The sequence below is a fragment of the Pelobates fuscus genome, chromosome 2 (assembly GCF_036172605.1).
Source record: "Pelobates fuscus isolate aPelFus1 chromosome 2, aPelFus1.pri, whole genome shotgun sequence".
Classification (NCBI taxonomy): Eukaryota; Metazoa; Chordata; class Amphibia; order Anura; family Pelobatidae; genus Pelobates; species Pelobates fuscus.
Genome location: NC_086318.1, coordinates 255,216,607 through 255,241,204, shown reverse-complemented (window position 1 = coordinate 255,241,204; position 24,598 = coordinate 255,216,607).

The following is a 24,598-nucleotide window of genomic DNA, read 5'->3' as shown; positions in this document are numbered from 1 at the left end:
ACCCTGTAAAACACTATAAAACCTGTACATAGGGGGTACTGTTTTACACTTTAGACATTGCTGAATACAAATATGTGTATTTTATTGCTAAAAAGCAAACAGTATTATGACATTCACAGGTAAAATTTCATGTAGAACTAAAAATTAAAAAAAAATGTTTTTTGTATATTTTATTCATATTAAATTATGTTCCATACCTAAATATTTGATGTTAAATGAACGCCCTGTTTCCCCTGAATAGAATTATATATAATAGGTGTGGTTGCACTTAATATGAAAGAGGTGAATTACGGTTGAACAGACATATGGTCAAAATCCAGGTTTTGTTTTGATCACAACGTGTACATTTTGCTCCATCCTTAAGGGGTTAAAAAGTGGGTATATATTTTTTTTTCTGTATATTCCATATTTTTCAGTTCACTGTCTGAAAAGCCCATCTAGTCTGCCCAATTCTATAAATACGTTCATTACCCTGGACTTATCTTATATCTAGGATAGATGTTAATCTCCTGCACTGCACCTATTGAAAAGTTACTATGAAAATACAATTTAATATTTCATATATTTACTGAAAGTGTTTTTAAGTTTAGAAATTATTCTAACAATTCCTATTTTTGATATAAATATAAGATGAGGGGTTAAATGTAAGAAATGCTTTTTGTCTGACTTTAATGTTATTGTCTAGATCTCCAACGTTGCATTCCAAAAAATGTATGATTTTATTCTACTGGTTAAACCCTGAACCTTGCTTCCATTTTATGCCATACTTTTATGTCCCTCATCTTTAATTTAAGTAATTAAAGATTTTGCTCTATGAACTTCTACAACAAAGCCACAAGCTTGGGAATGTGGCCATCAAACAACCTCAGAAATAACCTTAACATCACATTTGAAAGCTTTCCCATGGTAAATAAACACATTATGTGGCATATAATTTGCTTGAAGCAATTCAGGATTGAAATGTCTTATCAACGACAAAGCTCACCACTCATACGTGTTGTGCAGATATATTACAAATGGGCAATGATTTTCCCTAAGAGTTAACAATATCCTACAATTACATGGAAATAGTGCATTAACCATCCCAACTGCTATTATTAAATACTGTATCCAAATTCAGTGGAATAAACCTCTTTCTTCTCCAAATATGTATTTAAGAAGCATAATCCACAGACAAAGACAACCTTTCAAAGAAGGTTTTTGTGTTTTGGTTCACTGAAAGACTAAATAGATTTTAGTAGTCATTAAAATCAATTTTTTGGGGGGGTTTGGTAAGTTAGATTCATATGAAAATAAATGTATTATCTGGTATGCTATAAAGCATGCAATATTTACTTATTGAGTAAAATCTTGACCATGGAACTGGTCTATTTCTTAAACTTGTGAACGCATGACAATGGTAGCTACTTGAATAAAATCAACAGAGTACATTGTGTGCTTTTATACTCATATATTGTTACTAATATCTTATTCTTTGGCATTTTTTTTTTTTTTTTTTTACTATCCCACAACGTGTTCACTTATCTCTTTTTGTGTAGCACTACTGAGGATGTATACTGATCAACCACAACATTAAAATCAACTGCTTACTATTGTGTAGTTACCCTTCATGCTGTCAAAATAGCTCTGATGCATCATGGAATTTACTACACAAGACCTCTGAAGGTGTCCTGTGGTATCTGGCTCCAAGACATCAGCAGCAGATCCTTTAAGTCCTGTAAGTTGTGAGGTAGTCTCCATGGATTGTATTTGTTGCTCCAGTAGATACCTCAGATGGAAAATCGGATTGAGGTCTGAGAAGTTTGGATTCAAAGGCAACACCTTGAATGCTTTGTCCTATTACTCAAACAATTCCTGAACATTTTTTTGCAGTGTGCAGGGTTCATTATTTTTCTGAAATAGGCCACTGCCATCAGGGAACACCATTTCCATGAATGAGGGTGTACGTGGTCTGCAACAATCTCTTAGTAGGTGGTACCTGTCAAAAGAAACATCCACATGAAATACCACTTGTAGGAGAACAGCCGTATCTTGATTGAGGTAGATGTTTTATGGGTAAGTACAGGTCAGGGAAGGCTTGGGGTCTGTGCATGCATATAGGAGAACCAAAGAAAGGTCCCAATGGTATAGTATAATCCAGAAATTAAGACTAAGTAAATAACAACAGAGCTTGCCTTAGCTCCGGTAAATGTGAGTAGGATTTAATTTAATTTAATTTAATGATTTACTTTGTCTTAATTTCTGGAATATACTGTACCATTGGGACCTGTCTTCTGTTCTTTTATATGCACACACACCCCGAGCCTTCCCTGACCCGGAATTATCCATAAAACATCTACCTCAATCAAGATATGGCTGTTCCCCTACAAATGGTATTTCATTTGGATTGGACTTTTTACTGTGTACTTTTTAAATCTATTCTTATTTTTATATTACAATTCAATATTTTAAACATACTATTTTATTTTTGGCGCTACCTTCATTCTTGTTTCTTTTTGCTCCCTTAACTTTTTAGGGCTGTGAGGAAACCTTATCCCTTTAGGTGTGCTGCCTTTTCATTATTGTCTGTTGTTGGTTTTGTTAGACCTGATCTTTTACTCTGTTGCAATTGAACCTATCACTGCATACTGGGAACATCACACTAGACTTGCTGTTTTGGTGATGCTCTGACCCAGTTGTCTAGCATTCACTATTTGATCCTTGTCAAAGTCCCTCAGGTTTTGTTTTGTTTTTATTTTGCCCTATTTTTCTGCTTCCAACACATGAAATACAAGAAATGATTGTTTACCTGCTGCCTAATATATCTGACCCCTTGACAGGTGCCATGGTAACTATATGATCAATATTATTCACTTCACCTGTCAGTGATTTAAATGTTGTGGCTGATCAGCGTATGCATTCTATATTTGAAAAAAACAAAAAAAAAACAGGCAGGTAGAGACTTAAAAAAAAAGTTAAGGTACATTCCTTTTTATTGAAAACACAATAATACATATAAAATCAGTGCTTACCATTCCAAGTATGCTATCAGAGAGGCCTAAAACGCAAGTCTGGAGGATCCAATGCACATTCACCAGAGGCCAGGGGAGGGGTTGCTTATGATATACCTATATCTTACTCTGTAGTAAAAAAAGGAAAATAACTGAAGGATAAGATAAAACAAGGAACATATTTAATTATACATACTGCATAACAAAGACAAATCTATTGAGTAAACTAATTTTAGTAAATGTTGTGAAAAATAAATATCAAACAGAAAAAAATACCACTCATTATTGCTAATGATTGTTGCAAGTAAGGAACATGAAAGGTAGAGATGGAAATTGTAACTATTGCTTTAATAATGAAAATAAAACTTTATAATAATAAGTTTTGTACTACACAGGTCTTTGGTAAAACATTTTATATTGCATCCTATGCTGAACATCCAGAGCCAAACTATAACATCTTGCTTGATGGTTACCTTGGAGATATATTCTATAATTAATAGCAAATGATATGTAGAATAATTCAACATTCAATGTTAGATACACTATTTATAACTGTTGTATAATGTTTTGTTAACTTCGATACACAAGCTTTTTATTTCTAATGCTTATCCTCTTCTACTAAATGTTAAATTAATAGTGGACAAAACATCAATGAGAGCACAGCTTTCCATACCTATTTCACGATGAAAAAAAGTAATATACTTGCGGCAAATGTCAAATAGTCACTCGTACTTCTCCATTTCTTTTCAACGAGTAATATAAACTTTAATTAACACAAACTAGTAAAGTTCACATTAAAGTGTACCTGCAGGCATTGCAAAACCTTTGGTTTAAGAGGCACAGTTCATCAGCGCTAGAGGAATACTTAGCACATGTAGAAAAACAAATATATAGAAATAATATATATATATATATATAAACAAGCATTATGTATAGGAATGTTGTGTTGTTCTTGGGAGGTAGAAACATAATGGTTTAGGCTATTACAACATGAGGGGACAAACTCTTTGTAATATTAGGGATCAAATCCTAAGAAAGGAGAAACAGTATTCAAAAGCTTTATGTGTGAAGAGTGTGTTCTATTTTTCCAATTTTGGAAAAAAATATTTTTTTTTTTATAGATTAACCTGGTTACACCCCCTTGGCTTTCAATCAGACAACAGGTTATGTTACATTACCGCCAGGATCATGAGGAAACTCTTGAAGTGATCATCCCCTGATACCATTCACACACACGCACTACTACACAGACTGTTGCACATACTAATACTAATCAGCCAACAAAAATTAAACAAAAAAGTAAATGAGGAAGGGAATTAAATCACCACTTGTATATAATATGCTCATAATCCTTATATATTAACTGCATAGTCTATTAATTACAACAACATTACAGTTACATAGTTACACAGATGAAAAGAGACTTGCATCCACCAAGTTCAGTCTTCCTCACATATGTTTTTGCTGCTGATCCAAAAGAAGGCAAAAAACCCAGTCTGAAGTTTTCCAATTTTGCAAAAAAACTATGAAAAAATTCCTTCTTGACCCAAAACTGGCAGTCAGATATCTCCTTGGATCAAGCAGCTATTACCCCACTAGTTAGAAATTATATCCCTGTATGCTATGTTTTTCTTTGAACATCTGTATGGACTCTGATAAAACCCACCTCTTCAGGCAGAGAATTCCACATCCCTAGAGTTCTTACTGTAAAAATCCTTTTCTCTGCCTTAGACTAAATGTCCTTCCTTCCAACCTAAATGCGTGACCTCATGTCCTATGTATAGCCCTGTTTATGAATAAATTTCCAGAAAATGCTTTGTACTGGCCCAGAATATATTTGTATAATGTTATCCTATCTCCTCTGAAGAGCTGTTTTTCCAAACTAAAGAGATTTAAATGTTTTAACCTTTCTTCATAACTAACATGCTCCATTCCTTTTATCAATTTTGTAGCTTGTCTCTGCACTTTTTCTAGTGCCATGATATCCTTTTTTAGAACAGGTGCCCAAAATGTGTGTGGCTTCCACGTGCCTGTATGACCTCCCTACGCCTGTGCATTCTCCTGATGAGGTGGCAGATGGTCTCCTGAGGGATCTCCTCCCAGACCTAGACTAAAGCATCTGCCAACTCCTGGACAGTCTGTGGTGCAACGTGACGTTGGTGGATGGAGCGAGACATGATGTCCCAGATGTGCTCAATTGGATTCAGTTCAAGGATCAAGGATCAAGGATCAAGGAAACACTGACGTGTCTAAAATAAAATTAAATAGATCAAATGGCAAATTTATAAATTGCATTATACGGAACATAATAACCAATGCCATAATAAAGCATGCAAATGGAATACAATGTATAAAATACCATTGTTATTGTATGCTCACATTTCATAATATAGCCACAAAAAAGGTTCAAAATACATTGAAAAACTTTTTAAAAGAATTGAGACCAAAATATCTATCTCTATGGTGGAAAACAGCAAGAAACAGAGTTACTATGGTAACCAAAAACAGCATTGCTTTTGTAACCAAAAAGGAAACCACTTACATAAATTATATTATCATGGCATTGGGTAATACTCTCAAAAATTCACATGAACATGTATGAAACACATTCCACTTCCGCCTTCAATTAGTGTCATCTCCGTTTTGACAGTGATATTGTAAGTACACATACTGTGTAAATAAGTATTCTCTATATATGTACACAGTATGTTTGGGTTCTTTGTCATGACAAAGTGGTCACTAGAGCTGGATTTCCCATGATGCACAGTAAGCACCTACCTACAGGTACATCTTCTGTAGGAGATGCATGTATTCAGCACATACAATTTGCCTTTTTGAGTGAATTGGTATGGAGAGATAAGTACCAGGAGCCTTGGTCAGTGTCTTCTATACTTCAACCTCTTCTGCTTGATAACAGAGCAGCAGGAACAATTATAGAGGGTGTAAAAGCCTGTGCTGTCTCAGCTCCTCTATTGTCTGTGTTTAATATTGTAAAGTGCTGCAGAATTAGTTATACTAATTGAATAATAATTATAATACTGGACAAAAAGAAAAAAAAGGATCACTTCCCATCTGCCCACTAAAAACCTTTCAAAAAGGAAATGCTTTGCAGTAGGAGACAGTGAAGCTTTCAGTGATGCACAATAATAGGATGGTAAGGATTTTGCATATAACCCTTCAAGATCCCTGTGCCTGTACCCTAAACACCCCTTTCCCCTAACCTTAAATGTAACCCTGTCCAAAACTTAAATTATCCTTTTACTTGATCACAAATTGAAATTCCAAAGCCTAAACAAGAATCAAAAAATACACAGAGAAAACAATAGCTATCCCTTACTGAGATAGTGAGTGATATGCTAAAGTGTCTGAATAAAAGTAGCTCAACACAAAAAGTGGAATACCTTAATCCACAATAAAGTGCAAAATATAAGAAAAAAAAGGTATAAACAATATACCAGCGAGTGGAGCGCTATAATGAATATTAATATAAATAATGAGGGGGTATACTCACCCCTCCAACATAGTGATACAATGTGTCCAAATGTACATACAAAGTAAAACAACAAAAAGAGAGAATATAGTGCAGATGGTTTACAAAAATAAAAAATGAATAATAGTAGCAATTGGTTGAAACCACTCACGTGGGTTGGAGCCTATAATCTATTGGCTCCGTAAGTGACTCCTTTTTGCTCTTGAGGCAGCAACACACCCCTTTATCCCAAACGATGTTCTCCCGAAGATATGGAACAGCAGAGAGAGAGAACCTCATTGGTGGTATTGTACAGATAGTGTATACAAAATAGTGAGATAGTAATGGTTATGCTCACCTTAGACAGAGCCTTGAATTCCTGGCTCTGAGGTTTGTTGGCAATATGCTAATTTATTGGGATAGCATTCCCCACATAGTGTTCCTGGAGGCTAGAAAGGACTATATGGACTAATATAAAAAAATAACGATTTATTGTAGAGATAAAAAATAATAATAAAAACAATATTTAGACTTCTCAAAATCATATAAGCTAAATGATAGAAAGTCCAAGTATAAAAGTCCAAACTCCAGCTAAACGTGTTTCACTCTTGTATGAGCTTCCTCAGTAGCTGTGAAGTAGCCTCAGGAATCTTCCACTTTATAAGTGTTCTAAAGTTAATTTGGATCCTCCATTTGGGGTCACAGGATGTGTGATTATCCAATCATAAGGTCAGAGTCTCTTTCAAATTTCTTATACTGATCACCTGTAGTAAAAAATCTTACATTGGCTGAATTGCCTGTCAATCAATTAAAAAACTTGATTAGAACGAATTCTATTGGTGGTTGGATGGGGCTTTCTTTTTCAAATTTCTTATATTGATCACCTGTGGTAAAAAAGTTTGCATTGGCTGAATTGCCTGTCAATCAATTAAACAACTTGTTCTATTGGTGGTTGGATGGGGCTTATATAAGAATCGAAAAAATGTTACTCTGAAGAGGAATTACAAATGGGACCTATGGATAAAATCGATCCCTGAGTGAGCATGATAAACAAATACCCTAGAATAAGATGTGATGATATTTCATCTCTCTAGGAGCTGCCCTGCCGGACATGTATGTAGGTTTATATGTTCCTCCCTTCCAGTAAAGTGAAGGAAAGGAGTATATTGGAAATGTGTGATCTCACGGAAGGGAGGAGTGTTTTTAAATTGACTGTTCAGCATGATTTTATGTTTTGTGCGGTCGATTTTTTTCTGTCTGTTTTTGTATTTTTTGTCAACAATAGTAAAAAAAAATGAATAAATAAATGAAAAAGAATTGTTTACTATTACATCAGGTGTATAGCTCGGTGTTTGTGGATTGTTTTCTTGGGAAAAAGATGGCAGCAGCACTATGGATTGAAGGCAGTGTTATGCCCTAGGCAATGTTTTGCTGAGAAACCTTGTGCCCTGGCAGTCATATGATATTGCTTTGACGTGCCACGTGCCTAGAGATTGTTGCAGATCATGTACACCCTTTTATGACAATAGTGTTCCCTGTTGGCAGTGGCATCTTCAGCAGGATAACAAACTGCAATATTTTTTCAGCAATGGTTTGAGGAACATAGCAAAGAGTTCAAGGTGTTGCCTTGGCCTCCAAATTCCCCAGATCTCAATCCAATTGAATATCTGTGGGATGTTCTGGAACAAATCCGATCCATGGAAGTCCCACCTTACAACTTGCAGGACTATAAGGATTGCTGCTATGTCTTGGTGCCAGATACCACAGGACATATTCAGAGGTCTTGTGGAGTCCATGCCTTGATGCATTGGAGCTAATTTGGTAGCATGAAGGTGGTTTTAATGTTGTGGCTGGTCTAATCTAATGGTACCGACCTATGGTGTGGTAATTAGTGAGTCATGTTAGGTTATCAGGAAGTTCACAAATACTTGCTAATGAACAAAGCTTACATTGTATCATGTTTTTATTACAAAATGGAAATAACTGCCTTTTTAACATTTTCTATTTTTTTCCGTTTGGTATCCATACTTCCTAAGTGTCTTGCCCCTAGAAGCCACTAAACAACTTTGTTGAGTGGATGGCAATTGCTGTTGCATATTCCAACATATTACGTTGCCATTTAGGAAACAGCAATGTGCTAAGGTTGGCACCAGTGAGTCACCGGACTTAGATTAAAATTACTAATTATCAAGTTTATAGCCTAAAACATAATATAAAACATCTTTGAAATGTTGAGAAGATAATAACACAGTAAATTGTGTTGTTGTTTCTAACATATGAGAATGCTGGTTTAATGTTTGATTTAGCACTAATGTACTTCAGAAGCATTAGACTAACACTACTGCTGGATATTGGCAATACATCTCTACTTCACTACTGTTACTTGAAAAAATAAAGTGAATTCAAATAAATAAAATATTATATCTAACTTAATTGTACACATAATGCATGCACCGTACATGTTACAGACATTCAACAATATACTTTGTTTTTATATTGATTTTTTTGTTGTTATTTCATTCAAATAGTGATGTACAATAAATCATTTTGTAATTGAGGTATTTTCAGCTAGCGTTTCTCTGCTGTGACATAGGGTGATTCTTCACTAGAGGATCATTCTATTGCCTTCATCTCAAAAATACATCTTTCTCAATACCATCCCTAGCAGTGTTGGAAGCCAAAGAAAAATGTCTTTCATCCTGGCTTTGAAAAATTGGCAGCTATCGGCATGGTCGATAGAAACCTTTATACTGAAATCTCTTTACTTCTTAGTAACATAAAAATGATAAAGTAAACAAATATAGCTATGTTTTTGAAAATAAAAAAAGGGGGGAAAAGGTTAGCGCTAATAATATATAAACAGGCAGCGACCTTTAGAGGGTAACCCTCTAACCCTCTATATAAAAGATATACAGTAAAGGAAAAAAAGGTTGCGCCAAAGATAAAATGGACAAAATAAAAGTAAAAACAACAATACAATAAAAATATATATATAAATAGGTATAGTCCAAAATGGTTTATCAGTTCCAATAGGTGTCTTGAGGTAAAGTAGGTATGGTCACTAATTCCGCTGTGGGGGTAGGTTCTCTTGTTGTAGTATTTTCTACCGTCTCGTAATATGGAAGACACAAGGTGAAAAAGACTAATCGTGCGGAGTGTATACACTTAATGTGATGGTATAAAAATGATATATGTTACACTCACATTTAGTTGAGCTATAGCCAGCTCGGGGTTTGTAGGCATACAGCGGTATAATCCCCGCTGCTGGGATATATTGTTGCTTGTCCTCCAAGGGGTATGTCCAACTCTCAGGAGAAGAAGGAAATAAAAATAAAAATAAAAATAAAAATGTTTTTGAAAATAACTTTTTTCCTTAAAAAAAATCGGATATTTTCCTTGCATTTATTATATGCCACATCACTATATATATATATATATATAGATAGATATATTATGATTGTCCACTTTTCCATTTATACCTTTTTTTTACCTTCTACTTAGAGGGGTTTGATATTTCAGGGACGCAGACCATTCGTTTTATGTTTTCAGACTACCCAATTTATTTCAACTATAAAAGATGAAAAGCAGCCCAAACATTGTGTGTTCAGTGCTGGACGTGTACAGCATATGTAGGACAAACATATGTGAGATGTAACCACCCGGGGTATAATAGTGATTATAATATTTAGAATATCATATAGTAGATTTGCTATACATTTATGAGAGATTTGCAAACATGAGTTTATGACAGTTTATAATAGCTGGACTGAAAAAAAATATTCAACCATTTTTCAACAATGAATAATAAATCAAAGAATGGGTGGTAGTAGGAATAATAATATAACGGTGTTATATGCCACCACATATGCAACTCCAAAACCTGAATGCATAAAATCTCTCTTTTATATCTTAGTTAAAAAATAATAGTTTTTTATTTCTTAACATCTCAATAATAATAATCTATACTTGCCCTAAGGAATCAACCAGTAAATAAATAATATGGTGGGTTGTTTATAGCATCTCAAGGAGGTTTTATTCCCTGCAACCTTCACTCTCATTATCACTGGTGACACTATGCTTCAAGGTACCATCTTTCTTAGTAGTATGTACTTCGCTGCGCAATAGCATAACTCACTAGAACTTAATATGGTCACTAGAATTGTGCATTCAGTTTCATAATTTAGCAACTCCAAAATGCCATGTGAACAAGCCATTTAGGTTGTTTAATTAATCAGAGTACCATCTATGGTGTCAGCCAGAAAAAGGGAGTGGGTGAAGAATAAGCAGATAATTCTTTTTTTTTTATTTGGGGGAGGAGGCAGGCAAATTAGCAGCTTACTTTGACATGATGGACAAGAGTTATGCCCAATTATGTTGGTTGCATCCCTTGTCCAATCGAGATGTGGGAAAAAATATTAATGATTAGGTGACAATCACTAATTGAAAAATGACCAAAAAAGAAAGCGCAGTAAAAAAAAATCTATATATTTTCAAGCAGCTTCCTGACGCTATGACGTCAGCTTTTGAGAGACCGACCAGCATACAATGGCTGATTTTACCATTGCTGTACCTGGGTGGGAGCGGAAGGTAGAATGTGTCCTTGGTGAGTTGGTGAGTTGCTTAGGTTAGTGTTGTGCCAAGCCACTGCAAGCGCCACTTACACAAACGTATATTCATTGATTTACCATTATTTTACAGATTTTTTTTTTTTCCATGTGAAAGAGTGTTTATTTGAATTACAGTGAGCTTCAATGCCACTACTTGAGCTTTGCAAATTGTGATACAATGTATGGTAGTTTACTGTACAAGTGAACTCCGAGTGTTTTTTTTTTAGAGTTTCGTAACAACAGTTATGTTTCAGGGAGCGTATTGCATCAATGATGATAAAAGCCTTTATTAATTTCCTTAGAGAGACAGATGGAGAGACAGTTGATATGATTTGCAGTTGCACTGTTCTTTAGTGCCACTACCTGTGCATTGCAATACAGTGTGTGACAGTTTACTACACAATGGAATGCAGCACGGAGTGTGGCAGGTATTTGTTTAACTAATTATTAAGAAAATAATTTGTTAATCTGTGTCCAGTCCAGTGTGCATCAGCAGCAGTATTGTTGCAGGCAGGGTACAGCATCATCGAATAATCAGTTTCAAATGTTTTTTTAATTATGCAAGTATGCAAGCCATGTGCTGTGTACTGTGTAAGGTGTGGAGTGTAATCTTAAACTCAAACCCAATAATTTTACAGCAGTAAATCTACCATGCAGCAAACCATTTTTTACACAAACATCTATTTTGTTTACACAATACACGTGCATATACCCATGTATATTAATAATAAAAAAATAAAAAAATATCCATCATTAATGGTACATACTGTTCCCAAGATGGAATTGAGGGAAGGTAGGTGTCATGTTCCCCAGACCACCATCAGCAGTAGAGCCAAAGCATCTCGGCATCTTCACACATTTATTTTAGCCCTAATTACTGCTCACCCCTCTGCAGTTGACACCACCATAATTATTCAGCCTCAGGAAAGTGGGATTTGGATGTCTGTTATATCTGATTCTCCACCCAGGAGCTAAATGTTTTTTTTTTCTCTGCCTCTTTGCTGGAATTGGTGACTCAAAGTCTAAACACGCAGAAGAAACAGTAGTTGTAGCAGCCAAATCAGGAGTAAGAGTTGTAGAAGCATGTTTGTAAAGCATGGAGTGCTTCCTCAAACACAGATTGAGAGTACCTGTAGCAGCACCAGGACTAGTATAATTAGCACTACCACTAAGACTCGTAATAGTCCACATTTCAAAAAATAGCAGGAAAGGAAAGGAAAAGAGTGCAGCATTATAGGGAGTTATAGAAGAAAGCAGCACCCATCATGTACAAGGAGGCTGTTTTCTGATTCTCCTCCCAAGGCCACCAGCTCCACAATGACACCAGCTACCACGTCCACTGTCATTAGAGCTCATTCTGGTGATGGTGATGAATCTGGTGGTGATATTGCTTTTTTCACCCACCAATTCAGACAGAGTTTGTTTAACTCTGACCAAGGAGTATCTTAACTACAATCCAGAGGGATTGCAAGAGGAGAGGCTGGAGAGGACAGACAACAGTCCACTATTTTCTTCATCTACTGTGCAGTCTTCTCCTCTATCTTCTCTGACTTGCCTAAGCCCATCTCTAATGCAGAAAGTAGCTATTCCAGTGTCATTATTACCACCACTGCAATCATTAACATTAGCATTGGTCAAACAAGTGCTAGTGTAGAGGCTAGTATTATAACAGCTTCCACTGCCACCAATGTAAATCCAGCGACATCTTTAGCAATCACAAAGTGAATGGTTGATGGTAATGTATTTTGCCTCAATGTGTCAGGATCTACATGGAGCCTAAATGTGCAGACTATAACACAATAAATAGACAAAGTCAAAGTATAGCAGAGATCAGGAGAAACAATTAAACAGACAAATCAGAAACCAGGAATAGGAAATACAAGGAACACGCTCTTGTGCGTCTAAAACCACAACAGTGCAAAATAGAGTGGGAGAGGTAAGTATATATAGGCATAGCTTAACTTATGTTGGTCCACATCATAAGGGTATTCCTTATAATTAGTAGATGGTAGAATACCTTATTTGCATTACTGGTTTCATCATCATTATGCAATGAATTTGGTTTAATGAATGCAACATTAGGACCCGAATTCAGCATCCCAGAAAACTCTGCATCTTGCAATCATGCAGCATCGCAGAGAACGCCGGGAAACACAGGAAAGAACATTAAGCAAAATAAGGGCTAACTTTGATTGCCTCTAGAATGGACGATTTGAAAAGTGCAAATTTATATGAGAGGGACAGGGAAGGATCATGTCACCTGTGCACGTATTAACCAACATCTGAAAATATACCACAAATCTGTATTATTCAGGGAATAAGCAGAACAAGAAAGTATTGGGCAGGCAACAGGTCCATTGTTGCTATATCTGATTCTGTGCTGTTATCAACACTTGCCACAGGTGGAATCTCCTCTACCACTACTGCCACTACCCATAGGCAGTGCAGGATGTATGGTGAGGATAGTGCCAATAGCCGATAAGGCAGGTTGGACAGGAAAGTCAGATTTAAATTAAAAAAAATGTAAAAAATATCTATTTTTTTTTTAAAGTTCCTCTTGACTTGCGGCTAGTCATTGTCATTTACACCCACTTTGATTGACTGATCTAGAATTGTTTGATTGATTTGTAATTCTGTACCATTGCTTTTGTTTTGCTAAATACTATACTTGGATATTTATTTAGTTATGAATTTCACTTCATCTAAAATTGGGCCGACTGAGTAAATGTCCAAAATTGCAAATTTCACATTTGCTTGATTTCTGATTCAGAGTTCAACCCATGGTGCCAAAAAAAAAAAAAGAAAAGAATGATTGATGAGAAAATAAAATATGATTAATGGCTGGGTGACAGCATTTAAATACTTTAAATGTTGATTTTATTCACTGATCAAGTGTGATGTGACCAGTAGAGGGGGAAAAAAAGGTAAAGCAGAATTTTCTTTTTTTAAAAGCTGTATTTATATATTATATGTTTAATAAATATAAAGTTGTAATCCAAATTATTAAACCCCCATTGCAAATCAGGTTTACTGTCGAAATTTGCAGACTTTCATCTGTGTGCAATAAAAAAATGAAACAAAAGCAAGTGAAATAACTCAAAACAACAAATGCTACAAGTGGCTTCCCCAAATTAAACTGTTTTTGGGAAACCACTTGAAGCATTTGTTGTGTTAAGCTATTTCAATTGCTTTTTTTTTTTAATTATTTGTCCATTGCAAACAGCAAAAATTTTTTACAACAAACCTAATTAATTTTACCCTGATTACAACTAAAACAATAGACCTTTCACTGATCCTCTTCTTTTTTGCTCAGTTAGGCATGGTGGTGGCTTGATGAAGCTCTGGGGCTGTTGTGCATACTCTGGCATTAGAAACCTGCAGCGTGTGGAAGGTAAGATGGATTCATTGAAGTATCAGTGAAATCCTAATAGAAAATGTCATGCCATTTGTGAGGAAGCTGAAGCTTAGACGCCATTGGACTTTCCAACAAGACAATTATCCCAAGCATACCTCAAATTCCACCAAGGTTTGATTGCAGAAGAACTCCTGGAAATTATACTGTGGCCATTATAGTCACCTGACTAGAACCCCATGTAACATCTCTGGTGGGATTTGAAGAAGGCGGTTACAGCATGCAAATCCAAGAATATTACTAAACTGGAGGCCATTGCTCATGAGCAATGGACTAAGATTCCTCAGAAACGCTGCCAGAGGCTGGTGTCTAGCCTATGCATATAGTTTGCAGGAGGTCATAAGAGCAAAAGGGTGCTCTGCTAAGTGCTAAAGATGCTTGCCATAAATGAGTTGAATAATTTTGAGAAGTCTTAAGTTGCATTTTCAGCAACATTTTGGGAAAGCACTTGAAGCATTTGTTGTGTTAAGCTATTTCAATTGCTTTTTTTTTTTATATATTATTTGTCCATTGCAAACAGCAAAAATTTTTACAACAAACCTAATTAATTTTACCCTGATTACAACTAAAACAATAGACCTTTCACTGATCCTCTTCTTTTTTGCTCTTGGTTACATTTCTCACTTGATCTGTGAACCACAACGATTTGTCCATTTTTGTGAACTTTTGCTTTGTCTGAATTATTTTCCTGAATCTTTTTTAACCGATGAATTCCTGGCGAGTTTAACTACCACATGCACAAAATTCTCCTTTTTTTTTAATGTTTTTTTTGGAAGAAGCATTTTGACCTAAACAAATTATTCTGCCATGAACAAGACTACAAAGTGTGCAGGCTTCTTCCCTCAGTACAGTGCAGTTTACTGCACAAGTAAAAACCTGCCTGAATGGACAGGATGAGCTGAACTGCCAAATGAATGAGTGTAGAAGAATTTTTTTCTGAAGAAATGGTATGCCTAATCATTTTTCCCGCCATGCACAAGTCTAGTATAAACTGATAGGGCACTGTTTTTCCCACACTCAAGGACAGCCTCTGACGCTACAGACTGGATGTGTGGGAAAGGTTTTGTTCTTGTAAGGGTGAAATGGGTGAGTGGGTATTCAATTGCCCACTGACCTTTTCCTTTCCTTTCCTTTTTTTTTTTTTTTTTTTTATTATTTCAATTTAAATTACAAAATTACAATTCTATCACTTACTTTTTCTATTATTATATAATAATATTGTGACATGTTTACGACTCAGACATGACATTGGAAAAATGCCATATATTTGCCTGGTCATTAAGTTAGGCAGTTTTGTAGCCATTTTCCTTTTCAACTGTAGCACACTAATTGTAGCTTTTTTTTTTACTTGTAAAGGTTTCTCCATTTTTTCTTTTAGTGGACAATGTGTGGACGAGCGGAGCTTCCATTTGAATGAGTGTCGAAGGTCTCAAACTAAATTTCTTGTACACAAGAAATGGTTGAAGAACCGTCATTTATGCTATAGACTTGATGTGTGGGTAAGCTTTGCTCTTCCCAGGTAGGAGGATTGAGGTTTTTTTTTTTTGTTTTTTTTTTAAATACTGTCTTTTCAAATTAAAATTACTCCTGCTGCTACCGTTTTTCATGAATACAAGATTGCAAATGTTCTCACTTAACATTTTTTAATACACATGGAATAATATAATTATTAAGACAAGTTGACAACTCACAAAAATGCATAATATTGTAGCTATTTTTGCATTGCATTACTTAATAGGAGCATTTTTTGTCTGTCTAAATAGTTTTTCCAAAAATACTGCATGGAACAAATATGTTCAGACCAAAATGCCACATGAAAAAAAGAAGAACATGGAAAACATAAACTTACAGATAGTGTTAAAACACTGCTTTAGTTAGAATGCTTAAAAAGGCAGATCGAACCATAAACAAGGTTTAAATAATCAAAATCAAGAAATACTATGCATGTGTCACAAAGAACTTTCCCACGCTGTGTAAAATGACACAGAACACTCTGATTGGTTAGATTCAAAGCCCACTAATCAGAGTTCTCTTTGTCATTTTACACAGCGTGGGAAAGTTCTTTGGAATTTTCCCACGCTGTGTAAAATGACAAAGAGCACTCTGATTGGCTTAAACCAGCCAATCAGAGTGTTCTTAGCCTAATTGCAGGGCATGGCAAGGCTTTATAAGCCTTCCCACGGCCTGCAGAGCTCAGTCTGCGCGGATCCCTCCATGGGTGAAGATGGATTATTATTTTTTGGGCGCTCGATTTTTTTTTTTTTTTTTTTATTGCAGCGGTTATTATGATTTTTTATTTGGCCTTTTTTGGGGGCTGAAAAAAGAAGATTTTAGAAGAAAGAAAACATCGAATGGTAAGTTGTTTTTTTCTAATTTTTTACAGGTTCTTAGTTAAAGGTCCCCCCCTTAAAGGGGGGTAGGTACGGGGATAATTTTGTTTTTGGGGGAGGGGGTTACTAGGGTCCCCCCCATTTGTATTTAGGGCCCCCACCCGCCGCTCAGGGGTGGGGGCCAGGGGGGAGGACATTAGGTCCCCCCTTATTAGTATTTAGGGCCCCCACCCACCGCTCAGGGGTGGGGGCCAGGGGGGGACAGTAGGTCCCCCCCTTATTGTTTTTTTTAGGGCCCCCACCCGCCGCCCAGGGGCGGGGGCCGGGGGGGAAGGAGAGTAGGTCTCCCCCCCCCCCCCCCTTCAATCACTATTGTGGCCAGAAAGAGTCCCTGTGGGATTTAAAATTCGCCTGCCTATTGAAGTCTATGGCGGTTCAGGTAGTGAAGCTGTTGTGATCAATGGTTACAAAGAACATGATAAATGGGTCACTGGTTTCATCCATGTATCGATGTCATTGATTGACTGAAAGAATCCACGTTAGCAATTCAGAAATGAAGATCTGTCTATGGGTATTTGGGGACTCTCAGTCTGTGTAAGACTGCTCAAAACCAATTTTTTAAAGAACAAGAAAACAGTGCCAATAACCTGCTGGCACTATAAACACTATAGCAGGTACTAGTGGTTATGGTACTTAGCCCATCCATTTAAAGGACCACTATAGTGCCTCTCACCGGGCTTTAGGGTGAGGAAGGGGTTAATCCCTTACCTTTTTTCCAGCGCCGGGCTCCCTCGGCGTTGGAGACTCTCCTCCTCCTTTCCCGTCATCAGCTGAATGCTCATGCGCAGCAAGAGCCACACGCGCATTCAGCCAGTCCATAGCAAAGCATTCTCAATGCTTTCCTATGGACGCTGGCATCTTCTCATTGTGAAAATCACAGTGAGAAGCGCGGAAGCGCCTCTAGCGGCTGTCAATGAGACAGCCACTAGAGGCTGGATTAACCCTATTGTAAACATTGCAGTTTCTATGAAACTGCTATGTTTACAGTAAAAAGGGTTAATACTAGATGTGCCTGGCACCCAGACCACTTCATTAAGCTGAAGTGGTCTGGGTGCCTATGCAGGTCCTTTAATGTATTTTGGCTAAAAAATAATACATGCACAGTATTAATTTTATATATAATTCTTGTCTCCTGTGTACTTTCAGGTTGTCAGTACTGTAAATGTTTATTATTATGCTAATGTACATATATAGATCTTTTATCCATCAACGCCACAAAATGTAAATTAAAACGATGTGGGTCAATAATAAAAAAATATATTCTTTATATTTAGTATTTTAGATTCACTGTGCCATTGTTATTTGGTATAGGAAACACAGGTTTCATAGATTTTGTTTGTTGAGTTTTCAAGTGAAGATGAATTTAAAGTGAGATTAAATATGCTAGTGAATATTTATCATTCACATTACATAATGCACTTAGCTCAATTTAACATTATTAAAAAATCAATACAAAAATTAAATGTTTTCTATTGATGTATTGATGTAGCTGCCTTGATGCTCCTTACTTTTGTCACATTTTTCTATGACATAAAATAAATAAATAGGGAATTAGTACAAATCTGTAAAATCCAAATTGTTTTTAAAAATGTATGTATGGATTTATTTTTATTTTCTCTTTGTTTATGTAAGTCAACAAATGTTATTTTAGAACACTATGACCTACCAAGTAGCAAATAACATGGCAAGAAAAAAAAAATTATGATTGATGGTGCTACAACCATTTGCCTGTTATCTCGGCAGGAGGTACAAAGATTGAGCGAGAATTGAGCATAGAAGATGTTATGTTCTTCTATTTTAAGTCTTAAAAATCTTAACCAAAGAAATATCTGATAAACTTCAAGGAAAATATGGATTGTTGCTCCAAGAAAATAAAAGAGAACGGTAAATGGATTCACATGGATGCCTATAGTATAAAATCTAACCTCCTGCCTAAACAAAAAAGGAAGAAAATAGCAATAAAAGAGAAAATCTAATTAAAAACAAAAAATGCATGTGCTCAAATAGTATACAATAAACAAGTAGCATTATGGCCATGATATTTAATTTAGTACACACTGCAATGTGACAAATTAGGACAAAAAATACCCTGAACAACTTATCTGAAACATGGCTATGCTTATAGTTGTAAGCTTGGAACAATGTTGTACTTCTATAAAGATACATATACACGGTATTCACAGCTCTGGTGTTCGTAGAGAAAAGTCAGTCCCAATGTTCAAGATCATTTACTCAAAGCAGGAACATGTGTCTAATAATGCGCTCGCTCCACGCTTTCCAAGGACTGTCTCCTAGCATTTACTTGTCCACTCCTCTCCTAACCTTTTTACTAGCAGGCAGGAGCTCCTGTTATACAGTCTGGGACATAGAAAAAGTGTATGTAGTGAGTGTAGAAGAAAGGAAACATGCCGCAGTGTTAGAGAGACTGAAGCAGCAAGAGCGTTTGCATAGTCAGCTTTACCTTAACTAATTTCATTGTCAGCTAGTCCACACCAGTTTTATTCCTCTATATCCCTCTTACGTTTCCATACTTAAACAAGAGCAAGTGAAGAGTAGTAAATAAAATATTTTTTTATATTTTTTTTAAATCAATGAGTATTGCAGTTAGCATGTTCAAGTCCCATGTTAATGATACTGTGAAGTAACGGTGTGCTTAACACTAAATTGCTGTGTGGTATAACTAAATCCCCATATTTGTTTGCTAAGATACATGTTTTTTTGTAGCACTGTAAGAATTAAAACATACTTTGTGGGGTTTTTTTCTGTGTGCCCTGTTTCCTTAACCCCTTAAGGATGGAGGTAATTGTCCATGGTCCGAACCAAAACAAAATCTTGAATTTGAACTACAGGTGGGTTCCACTGTAATTTAAGGGTTTCTCTTCAATTGCCCCACATACATAATATATATCAACCTACAAAATTAAGCCCTGAGCTCAAATTCCCACTACTCCTGTTCGGCAGCAATGACTATAGTACACATCAGCTCCAATACATACATAAACAAAAATCAAAGAAAATAGTTACTTGCTCACTATCCCAAAATCTCTATGCACATTTAAATAACTGAAGGTTTTTTAGTATCCCTCCAATATTTAAGCTGTTAAGACGTTCTATGCCATCCCACATTTAATGGGCTTTAAAGCCGTTGCGGCGGCATAGAATACCGTAACGGCTTTGAGCCCTGGAGCTGCCAGGATACTTGCCTTCTGATCTGCTTCGGGAGGACTGTCTGACAGCCCAAGCAGCCCTCCCATGGCAAAGCAGTACCTGAGGGCCATGTGATTGCTCTCAAGGAGTGATCACATGGCCGCAATAGCTGCCGGTGAATCTGCCAGCAGAGTTACTAACTGGGCTGTCAGGCCGTCCCCCTGCTGGTGGGAAAAGTAAAAAAAAAATGAGTACACACATAAAAATAATATATATATATATATATATATATATATATATATATATATATATTAAATATATCTTATATATGTAACTTCATAATTGGTGTATTTTAATGTTAATATAATTACATATATTAGTATTAAAATTACACTTAGAATGAAGTTACATATATAAAATATAAATATATATATATTACATTTCATTCTAATTTCATTCTAACTGTATTTTGATATTAATATATATATATATATTACAGACCAAGAATCAGAAAATCACTAACTTCAACAGTGGACTATACTTCTGGAGAATCGGCATTGGACACAGAACCCAGAGGTCAACTACAAGATAACACTACACAAAGAAATATAACAATGTGACTTTTTCGGAGCCAGGTTTGGGCGTCACCAGGGAACCGATACAAACCACTCTACGTCTACAAGATACAGACGACACAAGCCAACCTTCACTCACAACAGGCATATCAGGAGAGGCCAGAGGGGGAAGACGTACAGGCACCAGAGGAAGACAAAGACCACCTCTCAGGTAAATGACAGTTTATTCGACCCACCCAGCAACAATGCCTCCCTAAAAGTCTTTGCCCAGAACTTTAAGACAGACAGTAAAACTTTGCTAATAAAAACCAGACAGGAAGCGAACATCTCTAAACAAGAATGGGACGCACTGAAAATCTGGCGATGGAGTTATCCCTGGTTATTCACCCAGCCGACAAAGGTGGCACCATTGTTCTCATGCAATATGAGGACTATAAAAAAAATTTTTAAGACAACTTTCAGGCAGCAATGTGTACAAAGTGTCAGATAAAGATCCTGTCACGGAATTCAGCAAAATCATCATGAGATCATACAACGAGGGGTTGACCACCACTACATCACACAAGATGAATATGAGTATTTTTTTTTTAAACCCACCCAAGATGTCCCATCTTATACACATTATCCAAAGTACACAAAGACCTTAATCATCCACCAGGTTGTCCGATCATATCGGCCATCGGAAGCCTACTGGAGCCCATCGGTAAATGGCTTGACAAGCTGTTTAAACTTCCAGTTATGGCTCTACCTGTGTGAAAGACAGTGGCGAGGTCATAGCAAAACTCAAGAACATCTCTATAACCACTGAAGGTATTCTCCTAGCTACCATAGATGTATGCAGTCTATACACTATTATCGCTCACCAAGAAGGCATACAAGCGATGGAAGAAGTCCTATGGAACTTCCACAAAAGTACAAAACCTTCCTTACGTTACATACTGGGACTTTTTCATCTGAGCCTGACTTTGAACTATTTCAGGTTTGAAACCTCCAAACCTACTGACAGGAATACTATTCTTCACGCTTCAAGCATTCATCCAACAAATTTGAAAGTCTCTCTACCGGTATTCCAGTTCATCAGAGTCTTATGCAATAACTCTGATCATAACATTGCAGAAACACAAATCAAAGATATTTTTACAAAATTCCTAACCAGAGGATACTCTAAAACATGTTTGAACTTGGCATACACCCGAGCTGTCAAATCTATCACAGAAAACAAGATCCATCAAGCCATCGGTGAACGATTCATCTTCCCTCAAGCATACCACTCTCAATCACGAGCAGTAAGCACTAGCATCTGTGAAAAGGACCACCTTGTATAAAGATCCATCACTACCTCTACCCTTCCAAGTATATCTGATCATGAATTACAGAAAGGGTAAGAATCTAAGAGATTACCTGGAACATACCGACCAGATCACAAGGACTCAATCACTTACCATAACCCCCAAAGCGGATTGCTACAGATGTTTAAACTGCATAGCCTGCAACTCCATCTCCACCTGAGATTGGGCAAAACTTACAAAATTAAACATCGGATCACATGCACGACCACCCACGTAGTCTACAGGATTGTGTGTCTCTGTGGCCTCACATACGTGGAGATGACATATAATGATCTGCGAGAGAGAATGCAAGGGCATAAATCAAATATTCGTAGTGCCCTACTTAGCGGCACAGCTAGCACCCCAGTATCGAGACATTTCCTTGATAGGGGACATAACTTTGCCTCACTACACTTCATGGGCATTGATCATGTGCCCATTTCACCCAGGAGTGGTAATCGGGATATAGCACTGCTTACGAGAGAAGCATTTTGGATTTACACCCTGGGCACTATATCTCCCACTGGACTGATTGAGAAAAAGATGAACATTCTCTATACCGCTGAACAACATACAGATATTCGTTTTTTGCATAAAATTGATATTATGTTTTCATATAATTTGATATCCTGTACAGTATGTATGTCTATGATCCCTTGCTGCCACTCCTACGTGAACAATAGTTCCACATTAACATGTTACAATTCCTTAAAGTATATTGCATCTACTAGGACCTATGTATACTTTCTTTCTTATATGCAACATTGTTATACATATTTCGATGGGCACTATTACTCTCACTATAACCTTACTTTGGTATCGGGTCTATACCTTGTAAATATTTTGTATATATATTCTGTATATATCCTATGTTTCCCTTTAATGTAGTATTACTCTGTCTCTTTGTATATACACAGGATTCATTTCACAACTTATGTAGTCTACACCACTGGCGGACCGGGGGGGGGGGGAATGGGGCAATTGCCCCCCCCCCCCCGAGATTCTCCCCTGCAGGCTAATGCAGGGCTGGCATTGTCCAAGTGCCAGCCCTGCAATGTGCCTGTGGACCGGGGAGGGAGATCAGAGATCTGCCTCCATGGTCCGCAGGCACCGTGCGGGCAGCGGAGGGAGAGTAGAGCCTGAGAGAGGACCCGGGAGCTCAGCCTGCAGCTCCTCCAGGTCCTACTTTCGCGAGCACAGAGCATTGCCGCGGTTACCATGACAACACTCCAAATCTCGCGAGAGTGAACTCTCACCACTGGAACCACCAGGGATTCCCCACCAGACCACCAGGGGGACATAAATATTATTGGGGTATATTTATTTCATGCTTAGTGTATTTATAATAACTATGGTGGTTATGGTGGAATGGGATGTATATGATTTATTGTAGGAATTACATTGTTTTAAGAGATTATTCATCTCGAGACATGATATATTGAATAAAAATTAGTCTTTTTTTGAAGCATTTGCTCAGTATAATAGATTTGTATCAAAATATACTAGAGTGCGGTATCATATGTTTTTGTGTATATAACTTTGAGGTACCAAGAGTGGGCTACCTAGATATCCAGCACCTATTTGGATGGAAGAGTGCATGTACATATTCTTTATTTGTATTCTATATCTATCTATCTAGTTATAAATAAATACAAATAATTGTAAATATATATAATTACATAAATGATTACATAAGTTTACACATAGAACTTAAAAACATACATATGTATATATCTTAAACTTTTACATGTTTATTTATGTAATCTTTTAACATAATTATGTGATTTAATTAATTAAAATTTGAGGCAGATGCCTGACAACCCCGGTAGAAAGTCCAGAGAATTTAATTTGAGAGCACTATATTTAACCCTGTAACTTTCCAAGACACCATAAAGCCTGCACATGGGGGGTACTGTTTTAATCAGGAGACTTTGCGGAAAACAAATATTAATGTTTCAAAATGGTAAATTGTATTGCAACTTTGATATTGTCAGTGACAGTGAAGTTTTTTGCATTTTTCATACACAAACGGCATTTTCACAGAGGATATTATTACTGTATTACATTTTGCTGTTTTGAAACACTAATATTTGTGTTCAGTAAAGTCTCCCGATCATAACAGTACCACCCATGTACAGGTTTTATGGTGTTTTGGAAAGTTAGAGGGTCAAAGTGGGGTATGTCCAGTCTTTTTATTAGCCACTCAGTCTCAAATAAATGTTAAGCAATTTTATTAAATAAAATTCACAATGAAGTAGTTAATCTAAGTTATTGATAAATTAATCAATACAATCTAAATGTTTAGCAACTACTTAGAATAACACTAATGGCAAAAAAAGCACTCCAGCAGTATTCTTTCTACCCATTTTCTAGATGCATATATTCCCACTGTAATTTCACAGCTACTTATGTCTGCTAAACAACGTATCCACAGCAGCTCTACATTGTCTTAAATACATGACCATCACTTATTTCCTTTGACTTTTAAGTTCTTATGAATCAAGTGGAAAACTCACTGGCCTGATTTAATAGTTAGTATCAAGCAAAAAAGGTTGCTAGCCTGCTACCACTGAAATGTTGCTCTGTTTTGCTGTGTACTAGCCGGTATAACTATCAGTAGCATACCTGTACAAAGACAAAATATCCCATAGAAATCAGAGAACCAGTGGCACATATTCCA